Below are 19,272 nucleotides of genomic sequence, written 5' to 3' on the forward strand. Positions count from 1 at the left end.
TGTCCTCTGATTGAAAACGGGCTTGATTGACACTTAAAATAGACCCAGTTCTTTTCTGTGGTTGGATCCCAGAATCTTCAGTTAGAAATGAGCTTGGAGGAAAGAAAGAAAAAAGAAAGAAAGAAAAAAGAAGGAAGGAAGAAAGAAAAAAAAGGAAATGACCTTAGAGATGATTTCCTCTCCTTTTAAAAATGAGGAAACAAGACCAGAGAGGGGAAGTGACTTGCTTACAGTAACACAGCCAATGAGTACAGATTCGCGACTTCTGAACAGGGCTCCTTCCTGTGAGTTTTCTCTTTCCATATCTGTCTCCTGAGCTAATGGGTCTGTCGGACCATCCCATGTCATCACCTGGTCTATAGCCAGGGAGGGGGACCGAAAGGGGCATAAAGGGAGTCCCTGCACTGGATCAAGGGGAAGGATGAGAGTGGTTTTGGGCGATGGGCCCAGGAAAGCAGGTTTGGGATAAACTGCATTTCAACCATCCAGGGACTTCGGACAGTTACAGTTGCAAACACCTCTAGAGTTCCCTCCTAAACATGAGCCTGTACGTGACACCTTGGACAGCAAGCAGGAAGCCAGTGATACCTCTGTTTGACAGGTGGCCGGAGCCCTGGGGTGCCGTGTGCAAGCTGGATCACACGGCATTGACTAGACTGGGCCTGCGAGGCCTGGATCCCACTTTGCTCGGCGCAACCTCCAGAGAGGTCTCCAACAGCTCATTAGGGGTACCCCACGGAGGATGGGCAGAGGGTTTCTTTAGCTGTTGGCAGAGCCTCGGGAGTCCTGTGACCTTCCCACCCGCTGTGAGCTCACCAAGCCTGCCTGACACCTGAGCTCCAGGCAGCTCCTTTTCGGGCCCAGCTCATGTTCCTTTCTGGGGGACATGCCCCTGCTGGGAGGTAACTGAAGACCCCTGTCTCCTATTAGAGAAGGAAACTGAGCCATAGCTTTTGGTGAGGCCCTGGATATTCATGACAGGGTCACTGCTTGGAAGCAGGTGAAGAGAACTTGGTAGTATGGAGAGCAAGGGATGTTCTTTGCCATTCTCTAAACTCAGTTGCTTTCATTTGCCTCAGCACCCTTGGACCTGCCGCTTCTTCTGCCTGAGGTGGGCTCAGCCCCCAGCCCCAGCTCCTTTGTCTGGAGCACTATCGCACTATCCTCATAAACTCATCTTAGCCATAACCACCTCCCGAGATCTCTCTAGGCTTCTAACCAAAAAGCCTCTGGCTCCTAAAACTGCCTATTCCTCCCTGTCTTAGAATTTAGCACCAAGTACTGAAATTACTGGTTTCTATGTGTATGTGACCAAATTTTATAAATGTCCCACGTGTATTTGAAAACATGCTAGGGTGCATGGGTGGCTCAGTTGGTTAAATGTCTGCCTTCGGATCCAGTCAGAATCCCAGGGTCCTGGAATCAAGTCCCTCATCGGGCTCCCTGGCTTCTCCCTCTCCCTCTGTCTCTCCCCTGGCTTATGCTCTCTTTCTCTCTCTCTAATAAATAAATAAAATCTTAAAAAAAAAATTCCTTCTTCAGCTGTAGTGTGCAACATATCATGTAGGACCATTATGATAAACTTTTATTTTTATTTTTTTTAATTTAAAGATTTTATTTACTGATTTGTCACAGAGAGGAAAAGCACAAGCAGGGGGAGTGGCAAACAGAGAGAACCAGGCTCCCCACTGAGGAGAGAGCCTGATGCAGAACTTGATCCCAGGATCCTTGGGTATGACCTGAGCTGAAGGCAGACATTTAATTGGCTGAACCACCCAGGTTACCCTATATTAAGCTTTTAAATTGTGGGCTTCCGACCTGTTCCTTACTGTTTTTGTTTTTGTTTTTTTGTCTGCTTGATCTATCAATTACTGAGATAGGTGTATTAAAATCTCCTGTTCAATGTTGGACTTGCCAATTTATCCTTATAGTTTTGTCAATTTATGTATTACACAAGTTGAAAGCTATCTTATTAGGTAGGCAGGCTTTTTAATTTTTATGTCTATTAATTGAAACTTTTGCCAGTATGTTATTGTCCTCTGTTTCTAATTATATCCTGATTTACCCTTCCTCCTCAACTTATATAATGAGCATTTTTCCCTTGGAAACTTTGAAGGACACATATGGGTACTACATATGGCTAAATCACAATTTAACGAACTTGTCCTCTATCATTAGACATTTATTGTTTCCAGTTTTTCACTTCTATAAATCACACTGTAATCAGCATCTTTGTATACAGTTATTTCTGATTATTTCCCCTGGGTAGATTCCGAGTAGTGGAATTACAAAGTCAGGGCATATGAACATTTTAATGGCTTGTCATGTACGTTGCTTCTTCATAGCTATCGGTCAAATTAGAATTTTCAGTGCAGAGTCATCCAGCACACTCTCATTGAACTATCTTTTCTCCTAAAATCCCTCCGTGTCTTTGGCTTGGTCTCTTTGGTCAACAAGGCATCCCCCATATATGTACACGTGGCAGACAATATATGTAATTTAGAACTTACATTATCTCTGCTAAACATCCCGCGTTAGATGGGCCCATCCCTTCTCACTTGCCAGTATCTCTGGCCTCTGATTTGGCGGTGACCGCCACCAATGTGGGGTCTGTGTCTTCTGTAGTTTCACTCAAGTCGGGATGAAAGTGATGAAAAGAGAACCGTATGGGGATATCGAGTTCTTTTCCAATGAGACTAATAGTTACAGTTTATTAAACATTTACTACTCACTAGACACTCCACATTCGTTAACTCATTGAATCCTCACACACCGCACCTCCCCCCCACCAGTAGCTATTATAGTCTCCGTTTTAAGCTGTGGATATTGAAATCCAGAAAGAGGAATTCCAACTGGTCATCCTGCTCTGAGTGAACGGAGCCGGGATTCCAACCCGGGACTCGGGTTCCGGCTGCCCCCGAACCGCCGCAGCCCGGGTCTGGAGGAATCTACCACCAGGTGGCAGTGTAGCCAAAAAGCCCGGGGACCTCGCCGGGGATAAACTGCATATCACCCCCCGCCTCGCCCCAAATCAGCACTGACTCTTATTGACATGCCTAAAGCTAGATTATTCAATAGAATAAACATTAACCCAGCAGGCACATTCCTCGGGGTAAAAAGATAATAAAATAAATAGACCTTTGAACTTGGACCTTTCTACCCTGGGTTTCATCAATATAATTCTTTAGGGGAAAGTGTCTGTTCCTAACTCATCTCCCCACTCTTTTCTGTCTCTACGCATCTCCACGCCCGCACTAGTGCGCCCCAGCACTAATCCCGCCTACTGGGCAGTCCTCCATGGGGCGAGCCTATCACAGTCTGGGGCAAGGGTTTTGGGGGGGTGCCTTCTGGTTGAACCCCAGGAGGGTTGCAATAGTCCCGGTTTGGGAGAGCATCCCTGGCTCACCGCTATGCAACCGCCCACCCTTCCTTCCACCCGGCTTGTGAGGAGGGACGTGCCTCTTTCTGACCTCGGAGTCCACAAACCCCTCTGATTTCTTCAATCTTCCAGTTACAGTTTGAGAATTTTCTGCCTTAAAAAAAAAAAAAAAAAGATTTTATTTTTTCTTTTTAGAGTTCCTGAACAAGTATGAGGGGTTTGCTCTCTCCCCACCCCCCTTGATTAGCAGCGTTTTTCAAACTATTTGAGCACAAATACATGCCCATATTATCGAACTGTACTCTATTTTAACAGAAACAGAACATAACAAGAATGTTGTTAACATTCCAGTACACACAGGTTCTGCCTGGATGGTCTGGAGTTGAGCTCCAAGCCGCTCCCAGCAGAGTGCGTGGTTGTGAGCTGAGTGCGTGGTTGTGAGCTGACCACCTCCTCACACTTGGGGAGGGTCTCCCGTCTCTGCAGGCAGAGTGGCTTACTCGGGAGTTAGGGATCTGGGGGGAAGAGGAGGAGGGGAAGGGGGCTGGACCTGGAGAGGCAGCAGGAAGGGGAGGAGAGAGGCGGGTAGGCTGCAGTCCAGGGGCTCCAGAGAGCCCTGTTTGAACCCCTGGCTCTGCCTTTTACAAGTTCTGTGATTTCAGGTAAGCTATCTGAGTCTGCTGAGCCTCGCTTTCTCAGGCGAAGTGTGGTTGGGTATAGCACTTACTATGCAAAAACCAAAATTTTCTCAAGTAACTAAATGTCTTGCTTTACTGGCTCAAATGAAAATTAGGAGCTATTTTTTAAGGTCTGAAAAAGTGATTCCAAGCAGTCAATGTACTACTTATTAAGAGTGTCTTCCCACTATTTATCAAATATAGCTTCAGTAAAGCTTTTGAAAAAAATACAATTTTTAGGGGCGCCTGGGTGGCTCAGTCATTAAGTGTCTGCCTTCAGCTGGGCTCATTATCCTGGCATCCTGGGATCGAGCCCCACATTGGGCTCCCTGCTTGGTGGGAAGCCTACTTCTCCCTCTCCCACTCTCCCTGCTTCTGTTCCCTCTCTCCCTGTGTTTCTGTCAAATAAATAAATAAAATCTTTGAAAAAATTACAAAATACATTTTTTAATTTAAAAAAACAGAATATCTACCAGGAGCCAGTCTAGAGACGCCTGGGTGCTTCCCAGTCATGGTCATTTGAGCTCTGAGAAGAAACAATTAGGTCAAAACGGCCACTCTTCTTGGGCCTGCTGCTGGGACAGCAGGTGGCCTAGTGGTGTGAGGCCCTGTCTGCCTGGGGAAGCTCCCAGATCACTGAGGCTTCTTCCCCAGCCACAGGTGTGTCTCAGGGCTGGGGACTGGGACGAAGACTCCTCTCTCCGAGGGCTTATGGTCAGCCTGGGGCCAGCCTGGGCTCCCACAGAGATGGTGTTTTAGAGCCCGAGCTCTTTGAACTTCTCTACATACAGGCTCTGGTCAGCCTGTGCTGGTTTCCCCCATAGCTCAGCGAGAGAAGTTCAACTTTGAAGCATGAGGCTTTCCCTCATAGCACTGGCTAGCAAAAAAAAAAAAAAAAAAAAAAGGGGCCTCTCAGGGATGCTATGAACCTCCTTCCTTCTAGCCAGGATCAGCTCACCCTCATTATTAGAGCTGCTCCCTGCCCTCCTAACACCCAGGTTCATTTCCTAAAACTCCAGAGGAAGTCCTTTCTCTCCCAGTCCCAAGGGCCACCATCGTTCCTGCCTGTTGCCTTCAGGAGAAACTACCATCCTGTGGCCTCTGTGTTCCCACCCATCTCTGTGTTCTGATGAGGGAGCTAAAACCTGAGAGAGGTGAGCGGCTGCCTGCTACACGTCACTGGGCAGTGTGCCGAGCCCACAGGTCACGACACCCTGCTTGGAACCCTTTCCCCAAATCCTAAGGGGCCTAGGCTAGCATGGTGAAATTTCGAGGAAGAGGGAAGGGCCAAGGGTCATGGGTCAGAGGTCAGGAGCAGGTCAGTTAAGTCAGAGGACCGCAGAGCCTTGTGTGGGTGGTTGAGATTGCGGTGGGTGAGGGTGGAGGTGACGAGGGGCCCCCAGGAGGCTGGTTTTCATTTTTAGTAGGAACTTCCCTTAAGAGTTCCTCAAGAGTTGTGCAATTAGGTGTTTAATGAATCAGAAACACTTTTTTGAGGATTAAAAAGAAATACCCAGTGCAGGTTTATGGGCTGTGGGGCTGTTTAAAAACCCAAACCCAAATCCAAACCATGAAGTCTGGGGACTGCAAATTCCGCTCATTTGCATGTGAGCAGCCATTAATTTGTAGATTGAATTTGGGGCCCTAACAAGGCACACATAAAATTAAATTAACTCATTAGTGCAAATGTCTGCAACTGCTCTCCGGACAGTTACTCAATGAGGGAGCAGTGAGAACCTGGGAACTTTAAAAGCAGGCTCCCCGCCCCGCTCCCCCACCAGGCAGCTGCAGAAGTGTGGAGTTGCAGAAGGCCCAGACCCAGAAGCCACCATGCTGTTGGGCGGGGTCCACAGGGAGCCGGCCGAAACCAGAGAGCACACCTGTCAGGCGCTCGTAAGGCCCCACCTCTCCATGCAGGACCCCCTCCCCAGGAGACTCTTCTTTGTTTAGACTGGGAGCAGCTTAGGATGCCTGGCATCAGAGGCTTGGGAGCAGGAGGACAATGAGAACATTAACTCTAGGTTGGGCATCTTGGGGAGAAAGTGTGAGGCATCCCAGCTGCTTGGAAGGCTTCCTTACAGACCTGTGGAGAAGAAATCTAGAGGCAGGGGCTGTTGCTCAGGGTGCTGGCTCCTCCTTCCCCCTTAAGGCCTCTGGTCTCAGTATGGTGCCGGGGCCAGTCCCTTCCAAGTGAGTCGGAGCTACGGAGCTACGTTCGAGGTAAGAGACTTGGCCCTGAGATTTCCTGGGACCATCCTAGCTTTGTGCCTGAGCGTGTGGGCTTTCCCCAGACTGGCGGCGTGTGTCCCAGCTCCAGCTTTGGGTGGGTGGGACCAGGGGGAGGTCCGGAGGCACCTCTGGTAAGAGGGCCCTGCCTCTCTGGGCCTTGAGAGCAGTTCATCCCCCCTGAAGGAGACCCACCGTGGCCCTAGTCCCAGCCCTGTCTTCCTTCTGGATGTGTGGGCAGCCTTGGACCCGACAGAACCGAGTTCTGCTTCTATTGGTCTGAGGTGGAGCCTGGGAATAGGCCTTTCTTTCATTTCGGAGTTGAGTGACCGTGAGAGTCAGCTTGACTTGGAGATTCCTGGCTTCACGTCTCTGCCCGTCAGTTTTCTAGCCTGTGAAACAGGGCGAGAGTATCTTTCCTGTGGGGTTCTTGTGGGGATTAAACAAGAGAATGCCTGTGGAGCACTTGGCCTCTGTCTCAGATGCAGTAAGCGCCCAACAGCGGTGGCTGGCGGTGAAGGAGAAGTCCCCTGGCTGGCGGGGGGTGTGGTGGTGTGGGGAGGTGGGGGGGTGGTGCCGACCTGGCCTCTGTTCCCCCAGCAGCGGTGTGTCCGGCCTTCCCCCACCTGGCGTTCATCCTGAGGGGGAGGGGTGCCTGCACTGACGCTGCCCTCCCCAGGCGATGGGATGGGACCCAGGGTGGTCTGGACACCCTCTAGAAGAGGAGCTGCAGGGTGTCACACAGTGACATGATGTGGAACCAGGCCCTCCCTCGCGTCCAGGGAGGAAAGTCAGTGTGGCTCTTCTCTCAAAACACGAGTCAGAATGAAAGGAGAAAGGGAACGGACCATTGTGGACTACCAAGTCCAGTGCAGCTGGGATGCTACTTGGTCTCGTTAAATTCTCATAACGACCTGGGATTTAGGTTGTGTCATCTCACACGTGTGACAGAGGAAGAAGCTGAGAGGCAGGCAGATTCGAGCTGCACCAGGCCTCTGGCGTGTGGCCTTATGTGGTGGCGATCAAACTGTGCTCCATGGAACCCAAACTGCTTATGTCACTCTGGGGGGCCCTGGAGGGACAAGGAAGGGAGCCAGGCCCGGCTGGGACCCCCACTCCCTCCTCAGCTGTGGCAGAGCCTTTAACTGGTTTGGGCCTCTGAGATTCTGCCCGATTTCCCGGCTGAGTAGAGTGTTGACAAAATCCCTGCCCTAAGAAGCGGCCTGCTCAGGTGTGTGCGTGTCCCAGGCAGCCCCAGACCCCGCGCCCCGGAACCTGGGCAGGACGTGCTTTGGGGCCTCAGCTTTAACTGGGGAATTAATGTGAAAGCTAGGACCCATCCATGTGAATGTGAGGCAGAATTCCTTCACATTTTGAATTTACAAAGAAATGGGAAGAACTCGTTCCACATCTCTTGCACTCCTCAGTCTGAAAATGGGTTAGTGTGTGGGGAGAGAGCTTTCCTCAGAGTGATCTGCTGTCCTGCCCAATCCTTCATCCTGCCCAAGTGAGGGGAAGGGGGTGCCGTCTCCTTCACCTCCCACCCAGTAGGAAAGGCTTCCATGGGGCTACCTGGAGAGCTTACCAGGTGTCTCAGTTGCCTATTGCTGTAAAATAAACCACTGCAAAAACCAGTGACTTCAAATGACAACCATTGATTTATTCATAGTTTCACAATGTGGGCCGGGCTCATTGTGGACAGTCGGACTGCTCTGCACGGGATCCACTCCAAAGTGACTCAGTCATCTGGCTGGCAAGTTGGCACTGACTGATAGCAGGGAGGTCAGCTGGGATTGTGGGTCAGAGGCTTTGGTTCTTCTCCATGTGGCCCTGGGCTTCTCACAGCATGGAGGCTGGGTGCCAACAGAGAGGAAGGGGGAGCAGCCAGTCCTCTTACGGAGGGGCCCAGGCCAGTCCCAGGGTCCTTTCCAGAACACACTGTTGGGTAAGCCATCACAGGCTAGCTCAGATTCAAGCCGGTAGAGGAATAGATTCCTCTTCTTGCTAGCCAAGTGGGCATGTGTACAAAGGACGGGAATGGATGGCCATCTTTGAAGACAGTGGCCACACCAGAGGACCTCTGGAGTTGCAGGGGGCGTAGGGCCTGGCAGCTGACCCCCTTCTCTGGAGTCTGACAGACAGTTGTGCTGGTTCAGGGCTTTGAGGGGCAGAGCCAGGATCAGAGGAGCAAGTCTACAGGGCCCCAGTAGGAAGCGAGAAGTAAGCTCTCACAAGTGGCCACCCAGAATACCGATGCATCATGTGGGTCGAAGGAACCCTGGGAGGAGGGTCCTAAGGGTGGGAGTCTTTGAACAACCCATCAGAGCACCCATAGCAGAAAGGCTATGCCAGCCCCGAGGGTGGAGAGCTGCCACGTAGCCTGTGGCCAGTCCCCTCACCTCCTCTCTTGCCCTTTCCCTCCTGTGGTGGTGATGGGAACAGCTGCTGTGAGGTGGGGACATGATGGGAGTGGGTTGGAGAAGTGTTTCCCAGAGGCGGTGGCACCAGCTGCTGTGAGAGGGGAGAAGACTGTTAAAAGAAGAGTGAAGAGTGACTAATGTAGAACTCCTGAATAGTGTCTTTCACGACTAACGTGACCATAAGGTATTCTATCACCTACGACTGGGCACACGAAAATCATGAGGGCTGCTGAATTTTCATCCTGTAGCAGAGGAAAAGCTTTTCCACTGACTACACTTTAAAGGGTAATGGGAGACCAAACAATGAGTGTATTTTGTTACAGACCATGCTTGTTCCTCACACAGATGTGATCCATGAGGGGCGCTGTGGCAAATCCCAGCTCCAGGCCTGTGGGGAACACTTCCACGACCCTGCAGCCCGCAGGCCCAGTGCGGTGCAGGATCCTTGTTCCTATGGCCTGGCTTTGCTGGGGGAGGAGAGAGGCCCACCAGAAAGTTCATCTACATTCTGGGGAAGTCATCTAGGGTAGAAAGGATTTTTGTTTCTCTGCAGGGCTTCAGATCGATGGGTTAGAGAAAATGTGTCCAGCCCTGTGGACTTTTTACCCTGGTCTGGAGGTGTTCTCCATGTCTTTCTGCCTTGGGTCTTGGGTCTAGAAATGACTGTGTTCATCTCTCACAGGTACGTCCTTGGGTGTCTGCACCTATGGGCCAAGATCTCAGTGGTGCCCAGATTCCTGGGCTGCTTTGTGGACAGCTATGGTTGTGGAGTCAAGCAGGTCGGGAGTGGCTGCTGGTAAGGAAATGCCAGATACATTCGTAAAATACAAGCCTGAAGGGCTCTGTCTAGTCACGAGAGCAGACTCTCTTGCTGGTGGGAGGGCAGCTTGGAGCTGGAGCCTAAGCTCTCCCCAGTCTCACTCCAGACACCCCTGCCTCCCACGCACAGCTTCCCCCTCGATGCCCCGTCCCAACTGTGGATACACCGCCCTTCTCTCACGATCTGGATAGCTGAGACATGACTCGCCCACGAACAGGTTTTACCAAAAGCTTAGGACATACAAATGAGAAATGAATGCAAAGAGTCATATGGAAGCAGCCATATGGCTCACAATGCAGAGCTGACTTGTGACTGTCTCCAGAGGTCCCTCTCTGACCCCACCGGCTCTGTAGGGTGGGATGCCGCGTTGGCCGCCTCTGCCAGCGAAGTCCAAGGTCAGGACAATGAAGCTGGTGGGGAAAACTGGATTCCCCCTTCCTCCTGCCTAGGGCCTCATTGAAGAATTCATTTTCTTAAGTGAAGAAGGTCTTCTTCCCAGAGGGGATTAGCCTGGGAATGACGTCATGTCAAGGAAGCGGGGTTGTTGTGCTGTCCTCCCCACTCCAGAGGATTTCTGGATCAGGTTCAAATTAGGTTTCAATACCGTAACCCTAAGATTCATGTAGCAAAGATTCATATAAACATAACAGTAAATCTTGGATCCAGAATTTATTTAACTCTTAAGTTGCCAGTAAAATCTCCAAGGCTGCTTCTAGTCATTGGCACTATTCACCATCTGTCTGTGCTCTATCTCTTGGCCACACTGGAGACTTTGAAGTTAGGTGTAGACATGTATAATGGTTTTAAAATATCCATATGTTCTTTGAGACGGTCCCCTTCAGAAGGAAGGGCTTAGATTTGCCCAGAAGGTATGGGCTGGAGTTCATGACTCACTTAGAATAAACAGAATACTCTGGAAGTGATGGTATCTGACTTCCGAGACTAGGTCAAAAAAGGTTTTTGGGCTTCCTTCTTGGGTTCTCTCTCGACTTGCTCCTTCCAGGGGAAGCCGGCTGCCATGTCATGAGAACACTCGAGCTGCACTTTAGAGAGGCCCATGGGGCCAGGAACAGTGGCTCTGCCACCACCAAGCAGGCGTGTTCGCAAGTCACCTCAGCAACCCCAGCCCCGTCAAGCCTCCAGACACCTGCGCCCTGGCATTTTGACTGCAGCCTCATGGGAGAGAGGCTGAAGCACCTGAGGCCAGAAGCACCCAGCTAAGCTGCTCCTGGATTCCTGCCCCCCAACACGGTGTGAGATCACCAACGTGTGTTGTTTTCCACTAAGTTTTGGTGGTGGTATGCAGCAATACGTAACTAGGATCTTGTGACTTGCTTTGGTCTGTGAAGAGTGGACAGAAGTGCCATTCGCAGGGAGAAGCCTTAAGGATGAGGCACAGTCCTCTGTGGTTTTATTCTAGTCGCCTTCCAGGTGGTGGCTGCCTCATCAGAGGACCGTGTCAGTCGGAGGCTCAGCAGGGGAAAGAGGACATAGCCTGAAGAGACCTTGAGGAGACTTTTGTGACAGAACCGTCTGGAAGACTAACCTCCTGCTCACTCTTAGCAGAAACCAACAGGGGGTGGTGAATCCTCTCAGGCCAGCATTACCACCCCCAAACCTGAAATGGCAGGGGAAGGAGCAGTTGCCAGAACTGGGGGAGTGGCGTTGCTGGAGGAGACAGCTACTCGATCTGGAGGCAAAACACCCAACCTTCCCTCTGGCTGGGGCTTTCCACTGACCAATCTGTGGAGTCTTGGATGATGGTGTTGCCCCTGTTTAAGTGACCCTTTGAAAAGGGTACCCAACAATTCAGTCTTTTAGCTCTGCAGGGATGCAATTTGTAGCTTACTCATTTCAATGGTTCATTGAGAGGAAATTTTTCTTAGAATAGCTGTAGTCCTGAGGCCGTTTCGAAGTTCTTCCGTGGAATGAGTGGATAGTACGTGCTTAGATATCTTTTCACAAGGAAGGATCTTCTTCCTTGTTAGCTGGAACTTTCAGATGCCTGTTGGCCTCAGCATAGGTTGCCCTCGAAGAGTCGTGCTCATGGAGACTGTGGCCTCCATTTCAGGACAGCACATCTTTCCCGAATGATCTTGGGCCCTTGTCCTTCCACAGACACACATGATGGCCTGGTCTAGTCCTAAATCCAGCTAGAGGACTTGTACAGCCATATCCCTCCTTCCAGAGCTGCTTTAGCTAACCCGAGGCTTTTAAGATCCAGAAGTCCTCGCCAGAGAAATGGCAACGGAGCAGGACAGAGCCTATAGGAAAAATGGGTCAGTCGCAAAGTTCTCGGAGTGTGCCTGCTCTCACAGAGAACCTGTGCCCAGCTGGAGATTTCCAACCTCTCGTTAGAGCTTTGTTAGTCTAGAGAGGTCAGTTCTTCCAAGTGTCCACCACCCAGACATCCTTTCCCTGGACTTCGGGTGGGTCATGGTCAATCATGAGCCCTGGAGAGTAAAAGATCCTTCCTAAGACCTAAGTTTTGGCTCTTGACTAATAGGGTCACTCTTAATGTTCATACCTGTGTGGAACGGTGGCTTTCCCTGCTGGTTAGATAGGAACGCCAAGTCCTAAATATTCACAGGGTATTGTTAATTCTTTTCTAGGGGAACTTTCAGTGAAACCTTATTGACAACTTGAGGATAACTGATGGATTCATTTCCCAGGGCCGCCGTAACAAAGGACTACAAACTGGATGGCTCAGAACAATAGAAATGTATTTTCTCACAGTTTTGGAGGCTGGAAGTCCAAAATCAAGGTCTTGGCAGGGTTGTTCTCACTCTTAAGTCTGTAGGGGAGGATCCTTCCTTGCCTCTTCCAGTTCCTGGGAGCCCCAGCTCTTCCTTGGCTTGTAGCAGCATCAGTGCTATGTCTGCCTCCAACCTCACATGGCTGTCTTCCCTTTGTGCGTATGTGTGCCTGTATGGGCGTCTTTTCTTATGAGGACGCTGGTTGTATTGGATTAGAGCTCACCGTCCACTGGTGTGACCTCATCCTAACTGATACATCTGCAGCAGCCCTATTTCCAAATAAGATCACATGCAGGGAAGGTTGGGACTTCAATATATCTTTTTGGTGGACACAGTCCACCCTTACAGTAGAGAACAATTTACAACTAGTACATAGGCCTAGACCTGTCTTTAGAGCTCCTCGTTTGTTTTTTTAAAATGTCAACTTAGGGTGCCAGGGTGGCTCGGTCATTAAGTATCTGCCTTCCCCTCAGGTCATGATCCCAGAGTCCTGGGATCTAGCCCTGCATTGGGCTTCCTGTTCAGCGGGGAGCGTGCTTCTCCCTCTCCCACTCCCCTTGCCTGTGTTCCCTCTCTCACTGTGTCTCTCTCTGTTAAATAAATAACATCTTAAAAAATAAAATAAAATAAAATAAAATAAAATAAAATTGGGGCCCCTAGGTGGCTCAGTGGGTTAAAGCTTCTGCCTTCGGCTCAGGTCATGATCCCAGGGTCCTGGGATAGAGTCCCGCATCCGGCTCTCTGCTCAGCGGGTAGCCCTGCTTCCTTCCCTCTCTCTGCCTGCCTCTCTGCCTACTTGTGATCTCTGTCAGATTAATAAAATCTTTAAAAAAATAAAAAATAAATAAAAAATAAAATGTCAACTGAGAAAGAAAATATCAGCAAGCAGAACTTACATAGACCCCCTTCTCTGTAGATTAGAAGAATATACAGTGTTCTGTTCTAAGGACCTCTAATATCGGAAAGAAGCGGTCTACTAATCTAGACTCTGGGAGAACCGGCCCAACATCAAATTAAAATAGGGGGCAGGGAGCATGGCAAGGAATACTCAAAGGGGATAAACACAGCCCATCTTCCCAGAGCACCAATTTTGGTAGAGCTTTTAAGGGGGAAACACATTTTTATGTATAACACATTATGAAACAGACTGTAAAATTCACATGGATTTTAAATATAAATTGCAAATCTTCAAAGAAATTTTAGCTTACAGCTGGCCTTTTTGGGCTACAACCTCTTCTCACCCACCCCCAGCTCATGTTCACGTGAGGGGCTTTCATGGCAAAGCTGAAGAAGCCGGGGATCTGAAAGGGCCTTGCTGGTGGTAGAGCTCCACGTTTGAGAGGAAGACAAAAATATGACCAGAAGACAAAATACCCACACCCCACCTCTCGGCTGTCGGCAGAAGTACCTTCCCTCCGTGAGAAGCGGCTTTCTCAGCCTGTGTGTTTATGGCGGGCTGCAGAGAGCCATTCAGGTGAATGGGTTTAGCCGGGTTTCTTTGTAAAGTGTTTAAAGATAGTAAGAGATCTGAGCATCAATTCCAAGATGGTGGAGGGTAGGGGAGGTGTTTCCCCATACCAGTAAGATGTTCTCCAACACTGGCTGGGCGTGCTACAATTCAGCTCAGTTCTGACACTATCCCACAAGGCTGCCTTCCCCCACACTGGACCCCCAATCCCACCACTTCAGTCACCAGCCCAGGTTAAGCCCAGGCTATCCCCTGTGCTTTGGACTGATAGGCTATATACATTGGGGGTTCCAGTAATTCTTCCTTGGGTTCAATTAATCAGCTGGATTGGCTCACAGAACTCATGGAAACACTAAATTTCCTGGATTACTGGTTTCTTATGAAAGGATAGAACTCAGGAGCAGCCAGGAGAAAGAAACGCATGGGACAAGATATGGCAAGGGCCACAGAGCTGCCATGCTCTCTGGGTGCACTGCTCTCCCTGAACCTCCACATGTTCACCGACTCAGAAGCTCTCTGAACCCTGTTGTTTTGGGATTTTATGGAGGCTTTGTCACATAGGTATGGTTGATTAAATCATTGCCCATTGGTGACCGATTCACCTTCCAGCCCCTTTCCCCTCCTTGAGGTCAGGAGGTAGGACTAAAAGCTCTAATCCTGTGGTTGGCTCCTTTGGTAACTAGCTCCCCCATCTTGAGGTACTTTCCAGAAGTGACCCCATTAACATAAAGTTGGTTGTGGTTGAGAGGGACTTGTTATGAATAATAAGATGCTCATTTCACCTCACGGCTCTCATTGAAGTGATTTCAGAAATTGAGGACCAGAGACCAAATATTACAACAAAAGATGTTCTTCCTTCTCTTATAGTTCAGGAAATTCCACAGATTTGGGCAGCTCTGTGCCAGAAATGGGGGTGAAGACCAAATAGATACTTCCTGTTATGAATCACGGTGTCACAGATAGTCTTCAGTGTTCCTTGATACCCTTCACATCACGATTTGCATAATCCAGTCCTGCTTGATCTTAGATCCAGAAAAAGCTGCCTCCACAGAAGAATTGGTTAGAATTCTTTGTCTTATTGGACAATGAAAATTATGTTACTTATTGTGTTTTTTTCTGTTTCATTGCCAGATATCTTATATTCAGATATAAGACCAAAAACTATGAACATAGACAAAAAGACAAGTCAGGCACTAGAGAGGAATAGGTAATGGGCATTATTTTTTTAAAAAGGAAAATCTATGTACATTCACTTCTTTTGCTATTATAAATAATGTTGTAATGAATACCTATGTGCGTAATTTTCTGATTAGTTCTTTAAGGTATATTTCTGGAATTGAAAGGATCACCCTGATGGCATAATGATTTTCAAGGGCAAATTGATTTGCTACATGTAGTAGGGTGTTTGGGGGTCACAAAAGAGGCAGTATAACACTGTGGCTGAGACTGGACTCTAGAGTTCAAATTCTGGTTCCATTGGGTTCTGCCTGGGTTCAAATTCTCATTCCACTACTGAATAGAATTTAAAGTGTGCTTTGGGAGATAACAGTAAACACAATGATGTATTCAGGAAAAAAAAAAAAAAGGAAGGAAATAGCAAGGGGACATAAAAACTAGAAAACACAAGACAAAATGAAAGATGCAAACCCAAGTAAAACCGGTATGAAAACAAATGTAGATGGGTTAATCTGGCCTTGAGTATAAGACAGTGATTCTCAAATTGGGTCAAAAGTCAAGTGAGAGATTGACTGCTTTCTCACCTTCAGCCAACTCATTCCTGTGAAATCTAGCCACCACATCCAACTTACCCGTCTCTGCTCTTGTCCTGGCATGAAGGTAGTCACTCGACCCACTGGAGTCTCTTCAGCCCTGGTCTTTCTTAACCTCTTGGAACTATTTGGTGCTATTAGCCACACCCTTCCTCCTGACACAGACTTCTGTAAAGTTGTATGTTTCCTGGTTTTCTTCCTATCTCTCTGCCTACCCCTTCTAAGTGTCTTTTTCCTTTGGCCATCCCTTAAATGTTGGTGCTGTTCCTTGGGAGTCAGCCCTAGGTGATTTTCTTTTTCCCTCTATATACTCTTCCTGTAAGCACTCCCAAAGCTTTGATTATCACTCACATGCTGACGGATCCCAAATCTAGAATTCCAGTCCTGGTCTCAGGAGAGATCTTGAGCTCAGATTTGTATATCCAACTGCAGAGTGGATATTTCTATTTAGCAATTTTGTAGGAACCTCAAACTCAACATTGCCCAACTAAATTTGTCATTTCTCCCATTTCTTTCTCCTGTTACTAGTAAATGGCACTACCTGATTGCTAAGATCAGAAACCTGGGATCCAGCTTTGAATCTCTCTCCCTTAAACGCCCACATCAAATGGACCAGCCTCTTCTAAATATTTTCTAAAGTCCATTTGCTTCTTTGGGAGCTCACTGCCAACTCCCTCTTCTGGCCCACTGCCTTTTCCTGCTTGGCCTAGTAAACAGACTCCAAAATGGCCTCCCTACCTCTAGTCACACGATCCTACAACCCCATGTACACTGTGCTCCAGAGTGCTGCTTCTGCCACAAAAACACTGACCATGACACTTCCATGCTTAACGTCCTTCAGAGAGAAGTCCCTTTGTGACCTGCCACTGAATTTCTTTTGTCTTGAGTGTGACTTGTTCTTCTCACACTCAGGCCTTTGCACATGCTGTTCTCTTTCTCTGAAATACTGTTTGCAATTCTCCCCTTAGCTTTCCTCCTCTCATTCTTCAGGTCTCAGGTTAAATGTCATTTTCTCAGGAAAATCTAAAGTCATTTAGGCTTCCTGGCCTTGTGCTTTGTTATCACCATATGCTTTCTCTACCATTTATTATAAAACTTTTGACATTTCTTTTTTTTATTTTTAATTTTTTCTCATTTAAGAAAGAGACAGAGAGAGCACAAGCAGGGGGAGAGAGAGAGGAAGAGGGAGAAGCAGACTCCCTGCTGAGCTAGGAGCCTGATGTGGGGCTTGATCCCAGGACCTGGAGATCATGACCTGAGCCAAAAGCAGATGCTTAACCATCTGAGCCATCCAGGCGCCCCTGCTGACATTTCTTAATTGTTCTGTCTCCCTGTTGAAGTGCAAGGTTCATGAAGACAAGAACTATGTGTGTCTTTTTTACAGCCATGTGCCCTCACATTTAGCACTGTGCCTATCATTAGATGTTCACTAAACAGTTACTGAATACATAAGAAGATGTACAAAGATGTGTCCTCTTCACGTTGCTCGAAATGGCAGACAACTGGAACATACATAATTTTCTAACATGAGGGGATAAGTTCAATGAGGTATGACCCTTCATATATTGGATTACCCATGCAGTCCAATCATTAGGAATAGCATTGTAAAAAATCTTCAGTGACACATGGAAAGTTGTTTCTCATAATCTATTAGGTGAAAATTACAGTATTACATACCGTATAATCTGATCATGTTTTTGCTCTTATGTTTTTAATTTTCCCTGAGAAATCTTTCTCTTCTACATCTCCCTTTTCATTATTTTGTTATTTTTATTCGCTTGTTTTCATCCTGTGGTTGTCTGCTCATATTTTCTTGTTATTTTTTTTAAGGTTTTGTTTATTTATTTGAGAGAGAGGGACAGAGATAGCAACAGAGATAGTGAGAGAGAGCACAAGAGCAGGGAGGAAAGGGAGAAGCCGGCTTCCCGCCGAGCAGGACACTGGGATCATGACCTGAGTCAAAGGCAGATCACTTAACCAACTGAGCCACCCAGGCGCCCCTGTCTGCTCATGTTTTATGAAAGACAGCTCTTCTTCCATTCTATCAAGGATGCTAAACAATTGCCCAATATTTTCTTCTCTTATCCTGCAGCTGCCTGCCTTTTTGGGAATTTGTCCCTTCCTCTTGTTCATTAGGGAGGAAAGGATATGTCCTTTCTCTTACTCAGTAGCAGTTTTTTCATGGGCTCCATTTTTTTCTCTTTTTACTTACTTGGATTGAATGAAACAATTATCTTCTGCTTGGGAGATAATAGCATCCTTTTCTTAGATCAACAGCTTGAGAGGAGGTTGGTGCGAATCGTTCCCAGTCAAATTCTGAGTTCTAGAAGACTCTAGTACGGCTTTGCTCACCAAGGTGACATCTTCAACACCTACTGCCTGGCCCTTTGATTCTGTGACCCCGTATGGTACTTAACAACTTCAATTCCTTTTCCATTAAAAGTAACCAAGTCTTCTAGGGGAAAAGGGTGATTACAGATCTAAGTTGGAAATATACAAAATAAACCTGAACATCACATCTCGTCATACCAGATAGTGAAGATTCTGCATCAAAAAGATTCAGGAATCGCTCTCTTCCTTGGTGCTGCCTGCGGAGGTGGTGGCCATCTGTTACTGGGCATCATGGCTGCCCTCAGCCCTTTGGTGAAGCCCAAGATTGTTAAAAAGAGGACCAAGAAGTTCATCCAGCATCAGTCAGACTGATATGTCAAAATTAAGCACAACTGGTAGAAACCCAAAGGCATTGACAATAGGGTGCTCAGAAGATTCAAGGGCCAGATCTTGATGCCCAACATTGGTTACAGGAGCAACAAGAAGACAAAGCACATGTTGCCCAGTGGCTTCAGGAAGTTCCTAGTCCACAAGGTCAAGGAGCTTGAATTTTTGCTGCTGTGCAACAAATCCAACTGTGCAGAGATGGCTCACAATGTCTCCTCCAAGAACTGCAAATCTACTGTGGAAAGAACAGCCCAGCTGGCAATCAGAGTCACCAATCCCAATGCCAGGCTGCGCAGCGAAGAAAATGAATAGACAGCTGGTTGTGCACGTCATATTTGTGTTAATAAAACCATAAAACTACAAAAGAAAGGGGGATTTAGGAACCAATCTGAAGGGTCTTTCAATGCCAGTGATGGATAATTTGAACATCAGTGAGGATAACTGCAATGGACCAAAACACATCACATAATTAAATCCATGCATTCATAATACTACCGCCCCCTCCAAGCCCTGACTGGTCTCTGTGGGAGGGTGCTAGGTACCAACTCATTATTTTAAATCAAGGTAGGACATCAAGCATTTATGTTGCCTTTCCTGTATGAACCATGTCACTGAGAAACCAAATACAGATTGTAGGGAATTTCTTTTTATAGGAGCATTACAGTCAATACATGAAGAAGGAAAGATAGAATTACAACCATTTTGCTACCCGTAATGTAATAACAGATCTAGGCTTTAATCATCAACAGCTACTAACATGACACAAAAAGAGATGCCAACAGACATTAAGGGACTCCTGGTGGAAGAAAACAGCAGCACCTAAAAAGGAGTCTTGCCAAAAAAAACAAAAACAAAAAACAAACAAAAAAAATCAAACAAACCTGGTCAAGCCTCTAGACTCAATTCCCTTTTAACAAGAAATTTGGAAGATCAGAAACATGCTGCACATTTGACCACCAGCAACATGAGGATGCAGTCACCAAAATCCAGATTGAGGGAAACTCTTCTTACCTGCTCCCCTCAACATATAATTTCCTAG

General features: G+C 47.7%; 1 pseudogene; it reads left to right on the forward strand.

Moving 5' to 3' along the window:
- The first annotated feature begins 18,104 nt into the window (after window positions 1–18,104).
- On the forward strand, window positions 18,105–18,579 carry LOC116874784 (annotated as a pseudogene).
- The last annotated feature ends 693 nt before the right edge of the window (window positions 18,580–19,272 follow it).

Source organism: Lontra canadensis, unplaced genomic scaffold, assembly GCF_010015895.1.
Source record: "Lontra canadensis isolate GAN:19392208 unplaced genomic scaffold, GSC_riverotter_1.0 scaffold38, whole genome shotgun sequence".
In the NCBI taxonomy this organism is placed as follows: domain Eukaryota; kingdom Metazoa; phylum Chordata; class Mammalia; order Carnivora; family Mustelidae; genus Lontra; species Lontra canadensis.